The sequence below is a fragment of the Clarias gariepinus genome, chromosome 1 (genome assembly GCF_024256425.1).
Source record: "Clarias gariepinus isolate MV-2021 ecotype Netherlands chromosome 1, CGAR_prim_01v2, whole genome shotgun sequence".
Classification (NCBI taxonomy): Eukaryota; Metazoa; Chordata; class Actinopteri; order Siluriformes; family Clariidae; genus Clarias; species Clarias gariepinus.
The window spans coordinates 14590488-14597868 of NC_071100.1; positions in this window are offsets into that span (position 1 = coordinate 14590488).

The following is a 7381-nucleotide window of genomic DNA, read 5'->3' on the forward strand; positions in this document are numbered from 1 at the left end:
AAGGCAGGACATTCGTATGATGAGGTACCACTGTATTGTTATTATTATTATATTTTTCTTGTTATTATTATTATTATTATAACAGACAAAAGTTTTCTTTCTCAAGCTGTGTGTTGCAGCTCTCTTACTGATTGCTTAATAAACCCAAGTGCTTGTATAGGCAGTGAAATTTCTTTAAGTAAGTGTGTAAGAGAGCACGTGAGAGAGAGAGAGAGAGAGAGAGAGAGAGAGAGAGAGAGAGAAATGGTAAAACATGGCTAATTGGACGTTTTAGCTAAGCACTGTCATTTGGTGAGATGTGAAACCCCCAGGAGGTGGCCAATGCCAGCAGATAATTAGCAAACAACTTTTCCTAATTCCCCTCTAATATCTGTTCCATTATGCGCCGATCATCACATAATTTCAGGATAATTTTCCTCACACATCTTCAAACTGTATCTATAGGGTTTCTGTTGTTGTTTTGTTTTTGTTTTTTTGTTTTTAAATCAATTGACTCACCTCATTTGCTTTTCTTTTTTCCTTCCCAAAAATAGTTTGTGCCTCCGGGGGGTTTGATTTTAAACTCACTCTCACTTAAAGGAAGTAGGAAGTAAAGTGCAAAAAATACCTTAGGGCTGTTGAGTTCTCAATTCTGATTGGTCAGAAACTGTTGATTTTTTTTCCTCTGACAATAGTGACAGCGAGGTTATAATCAATTCATGAAAATGTCACTGTGGTATAAGAGGAATAAAGCATTCTGCAATGTGTCGTCCTGAATACTTATTGTTTTATTTCTCACTTATAAAAATGTACGATACCGGTGACACATCCACACATGAAGGGGTGTGTATCAGGCGCAAGGGCGTCTCGTTCATTTGCGTGATGAATACATCATGGGATCATCAAATGCCCCCAAGCACTGAAAGTCGGACGATGATTTGTTGAACTGTTTAACGAAATCCGGCTGTTATAAAGACAATAACTCAATTTTAACCCTGCAAACTAGATTAACGGATTATGTCTCATACATTAATTGTCGTCATGATTAATATACCGCTGGACAGCATTAGAAAGTCCCAGCTGATGCATTAAGATCCTGCTGTTTTTACTTTGGATGAGTGTAAAGTCAGAATCAATCCTGCTGGAATGGCAGTCTTGAGTCTATTTCTTGAGCTTCTCGAGGGGACAATAAAAGACATGATGTCCTTCTAAATTTATTAGTACTGAGCATGACATGAAATCTAAAAATTTCCGGTGTGCTTTTCTTTTTTATTCACTCCGTCTATACCGCTTATCCTGTGTACAGGGTCCTGGATTCTATCGCAGGAGACTTAGGGGGGTGACAATGTATTGCAGGGTGCACACACACACACACACACACACATGCTCATTCACACACTACAGGCAATTTGGTAATGGCAATTAATTAGCCTAATCTGCAGGTCTTTGGACTCTGAGAGTAAAATAGATTACCTGGAGGAAACACACCAAGCACAGGGAGAACATGCAAATTCCATGCACACGGACTTGAGGCAGGAATCGAACCCAGGACCCTGCAGGTGCAAGGCGACAGAGCCAAGCACTAAGCCACAGAGACGCCTTTTTTCTTTGTTATGAAATTGCCATAACTTCAGGATAATTTTATTTAAAAATTTCTGTTTCTGATTAATGTCTGGATTACCCAAGACGTAAGATTTACAAACAATCAACGGTACATTCTTGTATAACTCACTAGTTCCATTAATTCACTTACTGACTCAATTACTCATCTTCTATGCCACTTTATCCTGTATTCAGGGTCGCGGGGGGCCTGGAGCCTATCCCAGGAGACTTAGGGCACAAGGCGGGGTACACCCTGGACATGGTGCCAATCTTTCAAAGGGCAAGTTCCAAAGGTTAATGTAAATAAAATGAGATATTGGAATTATTTTCACACCAAATCAGTGAATTTAGAATTCTAGGAAAGCAGCGGGTTTCTTTCATTTTGTTTCATTTGAATTTGAAGAATTCCTTAAAAAAACAAAACTGTACAAATATTCACATTGTCTACTAACAAGTCATTAAAACTAGCCCTAAATAATTGACAGCAGTAAAAAAAAAAACTCATATCCTCAAATACTTGACACTTGTCTAAAAAGTCTTAAATTTAGGCTAACTATAATTAAAACTAAACCACAAGAAAGTAAAACTAGCCCTAGAAGCTTAAAAGTAGCCCTACAGATACTTGAAAGTAGTCCAGAAAAGTTGAACAGAAATAGTTAAAGCTACTCTAATGATACGAAAATAAAAAGTGGCCTAAAAAACGTGAAACTTGTTAAAACTTGAGTGAAGTCTAAAATTACTTGAAATTAGTCCAGTAGCACTAATATTTAAAAGTAGTCCAAAATTACTAGTTTAAGCATATTGGAAACTAATCCCATATGATTTTGGTTTAGTTAGTTTAGTTCAAAATAGAAAACACGACACTAACCCCCAAAAACTCCAAAAGAAATGAAAACTCAAAACAAATTACAGGGTATTTACCAGTTCGGAATTACGTAAAACTATCACAGAAAACTTGAAACTATAGTCAAAAATAATTGGATTCTTGCCCACAGAAAACTTGAAATTACTACAAAATAATTCGAAACTAAAACAGAAGTACTTAAATCTCATCGTCTCGTCTTCTATACGGCTTTATCCTGTATTCAGGGTTGCGGGGACCTGGAGCCTATCCCAGGAGACTTAGGGCACGAGGTGGGGTACACCCTAGACAGGGTGCCAATCCATCACAGGGCACACACACACATACACTCACACACTATTGACAACGTGGGAACGGCAATTAGCCTAATCTTCATGTCCGTGGGACTTTGAACTTCTCCTTTTATTCAGTAATTTTGCCCTATTCATTGTCTACTTTCACTCAAATACAGGATTTGTGTACTTTGGCCAACACTATTGCTCACTAAGTCACATTTGATAGAAGCTGGAAAGCTCACCAGAAGGTTCAACAGGGTGGTTTTCATTCAAGTCAAGTCAAGTCAAGTAGGCTTTATTGTCACTTCATCCATATACAGTTAGTACACAGTGAAACGGAACAACGTTCCTCATAAACCAAGGTGCTACATAAATTTACAACATAAATTAACAGAAAAACTAACCAGTTAACTAATAAACCTAATTATCTGTCTTGAGATTGACATGACAACATAAATCAAGTTTTTCATTATTATTTTTTGTGAATTATTTGTGGAAAATGACAAATGAAAACCAACTTTACTTCTTTTAGCAGTACATTATTGGGGTTTCTTTTTTTCAAGAGACCTCTATACCTCAAGCATAGACCACACCTCCGTCTGACTATGAACAGAGGTCAAAACATTATTGATTTCTTAAAATCCCACAAATGTCATTGAGACTCCTTAAGGCTGTGGTCACACAAAGCTAGGCTGGGGTCTGTTTCTGCATGAGCAGCTTTCCTCAATCTTGGGTCCAGTAGTTACCCAGGAGCACAAACGTTGTAGGAAGGTTCGCGCCAATCAGCTCAAAGGTTCAGAAACCCCGGACTTGCTCTACACCATTGGGTTGTGGCGTGACAGGACCCTGGGCGAAGCCACCCCCGAGGTGACCCGTAACTCTAACATGCATGGCTATGTTCCAAATGGAGGCTGGGGTAGAGAGTGAGAAATGGCTGACTTTGCAGGGGTTTCGCATTGTTTATGTATCAGTGTTGCTTCGGGTTATGTTGCCATCTCACTGAGCCGTTTTTTTTGCGGCTGGAGTGCATTGGCTGCAGGCTCTTTGGCATGCATGTTTTTTCCACGGAATCATTTATATTCCGCTCTTGAGGTTAGAGAGGAACATGAGATTGTGGAGACAGTCGAAGCCGCACTTCGAGGCGGCCGCGGGCGCTTCGGAGTCGGTGTGTTATGGAGAATTTTAAAATAGTTATTTATTACAGATTCCAAAGCCTGGCACATCCTCATAACAGGAAGAGCACGTCTCATCGTAACAAGAAAATCATAGTGAGGCTCGTGCTCCAAAACAGTTACTCATTCACTTGGATGTGAGTTTTTACTGGATCTTACCTTGTTCACATTGTGGCCTGCGGCAAAGTCTCGCAAGAACACCAGAACACACCCATATGCACATATACACCCGCCTAAATGCGGAAACACACGCACGAACGCGCGCAAGCTCGCAAGCCCTCCGCTGTAAACACACCTCCATCTTCATCCTTCCCTGGTTAAAAAGTGGAAGTAGGCTGGATCACCTGGTCAGATCCCACCCAAACCTGTGTGTGTGTGTGTGTGTGTGTGTGTGTTTTTTTTTTTTTCAGATGTGCTTGGATGATTCTTTCGCTTGGACGAGGAAGGGACGAGCCATCCATCACGGTACAGCTCTGGCCCCGAGGCTTTCCTCCAACACAGAGGACAGACATGGTCCCCGGCTATGTGGGACACAATGGAGGTCTTTCAACACACCTATAAATACATGATCTGTCAGCGCGGAGCAGCCACAGGCCGCGCTCAGCTCGCGTTCACACCTCAGGCCACCCATCACTTATGTTAAGATATTCACACGCTCGGGGCCACGGCTAAGGCTGAGTTCATTTCAAACTCTCATCGAACTGCAGCTAGGTCTCTCTCTCTCTCTCACACACACTCTCATTCTCTCTTTTTTTTTTTTTTTGCCTCACCCTGTCATGTAAATAACTAAAAAGTATGAGGGGAAGAGAGGGAGAGAGAGAGGAGAAGGTTATTCATTATGATTGAAAGCAAAACCATAAGCAAGCAACCCAATTACAGGCGAACGCCGTTGACCGACAGAACCCCCCGCGGGAATGCAGCAGCATGCTGATGATGACACGATGAGGAGAATTTCATAAATAATCTTTGACAGCCATGAAACAATAAGTGCATTACATCAATCTGGATTATTACAGAATCACCAGAAAGCTGAAGTGGCGCAAAAAAAAAAAAAAAAAAACGTGAATAAATAAGAGTTAAATATGATCCATAATCACAATCTAGATTTGTTATTCAGTATCAGTATGAGAAAGTTTTTTTGTTTTTTGTTTCCCACTAGACTGTGCTTCCCCCACATAAAAAATAAAGCCTACTGAAGCTGCAAAATGAGAATGAATCCTTTTTGTAAATGAATCTGACTTGAAACCACAAATGACATTCACAATCCTCCCCAAACATGAAGGAAGATTAATTACGCAGTAGGTTAGCGTGCAGAAATTATCTTATTCATCAAACAAAGTCTTATTGATCAAACAAAGTACACACTGGAAATCTTCTCTACAAAGATGGTTTGCATGCAAACAGTAAACACAGTTTATGTAATGTCAATGATTATTACTAATTATTATTAATAATCAATTTGTATTAATGTTGTTGTTATTATTAGTATCTGAGCAAATTGTATTAATTATTATCTTCTATTTGAGGAGAATTAAAATGCTTGGGGATTCTATTATAAGAAAATATCCAACAACGTTGTGATTAAGCATTTGCTAGAAGTGTTTTATTCCACTTTCACTACAGCAATTTAACATATGTTATTTTTTTTTAGGATTTTAATACAAGTTTAGGTTATCACTTATATTATTTTATTTGTTTCCTCAGTAGAATCTTGTTTTTGTCTCTCTTTTAACCACAATAAAAGAAAAACATTCAAAAATTCAACTTTTTCTGTTACTTTTTCTGAAACCAGAAAATTAAAAAATAAAAATAAAAAAGGAAAATGCAGTAACTGTTACAACACTGTAAACCCTAATGCGCAAAGTAATTAAACATATCAAGTGCTGTTAACTTAAATAATTACAATTAGGTCAAATTAATAGACCTTGATAAGTATTTCGAACTTTTTTTTTGTATTTATGAGTTTGTAGAAATGAGACTTTTCAAGTTCGCTGAACAACTTTGATATTTTACGCCACAAAATAAAGAACGGTGGATTGGTCTGTTTTTACATGATGCTGTAAGTATAATCTTCACAAATCTGGGGACCTTAAAGTTGATGTTTTTTTATTTAAGTCATCTAAGTGTCGACAGTTTGGTGCGCTCTAGAGTTATGAATAGAATGTGTTTAGACGCACATGGGAAAATACGTAAGCTCCACTTTTTACTGTTTAGGAGGATAGAAAGCAAGATTTCTTGTAATTGCCAGCTATCAATCTTTAATTTGAACCGACTACTTTACTAGCATAAATTGTTTAGTTTTTGAAATTGTCAGGTTTACAACCCTGGTTTTCGGGGTTTGAATATAAATCGTGAATTCCTTTTAGTTTTAGTTTTAGTATTAATATTTATAGATTTTGTACTTTCAAATTGAACTGAAGAAAAATAATGAAAAGTACTTATTTGATTTGTAACAGGGCACTGGTGGCTCAGTGCTAGGTGTTTCGTCTGCCACATGAAAGGCTCGGGTTCGATTCTCAGCAGCTCAGTAGCTGGAGGTATCGTCTGAGCTGCTGTTATAGAAAATGAAATATAACATTTCAAAATATAATGAGAGAAACATTCTTACAAATCAGAATCCAGAAAGTAGGAGACTGAGTGACTGGGACAGTGATTTAATGATTGTCTATTTGGGTAGAACAAAAGTTCTACTATTGTGAACTTTTTTTTTTTTTATAAAAAGTAAATTTTATCTAACTATTAGAATATGAGACTGACGTTGCATTAATGTAGACCTCTAAAAATAAGCATTGTGTTTTGTTGGTAGAAACATGTCATCATATGTATTTGTGCCATTTCTTTGCCTATGTAACCCTTTTATTTTATTTTATTTTTTTTTTTATTATTTTATTTTTGCCCAGGTGGTTAAGACTCTGGGATTCGGGGATCTGAGGATCTGGGCTTCAAGCCCTGCTGTCAGTGGGTTGCCACACCCCATACTACCCAACCACTTCCTTGAGTGCCAGTCCCAAGCCCAGTAAAAATGGGAGGGTTACATCAGAAAGGGCATCCAGTGTAAAACTTGTGCCAAGTTGTGTGTTGATCGGGTGGTCTGCTGTGGCGACCAGTCGAAAGAAGCAGTCGAAAGAAAGTCATGTTTGTACAGTTGGTTCAAATTAAATAAAATTTAGTTCATCATATTGCCTATTTTTTGCTTAAAGAAGGTACATCTCACTTTTTACTGCACAATCCTGATCCTTATTTATGTTTATTCAAAAAAAAGAATTTTCCCCTGTTACACTTATTTTACATAATAGGTCAAAGGGTAGGAATATATAAGGGCTCGTCTGATTTTCATACAATGCATATTCATAGATTTGCGCGTTTTCTAAAAGGATAAAAGGTGCGTAATTTTTCCCAGACCATCTTAAGTACTTCGTTAGATATTAAAAACATGCTAACACAAGAAAATCGTCTTTCCCTTGTTGGTTTGAGCAATTAGCAAATCAAAG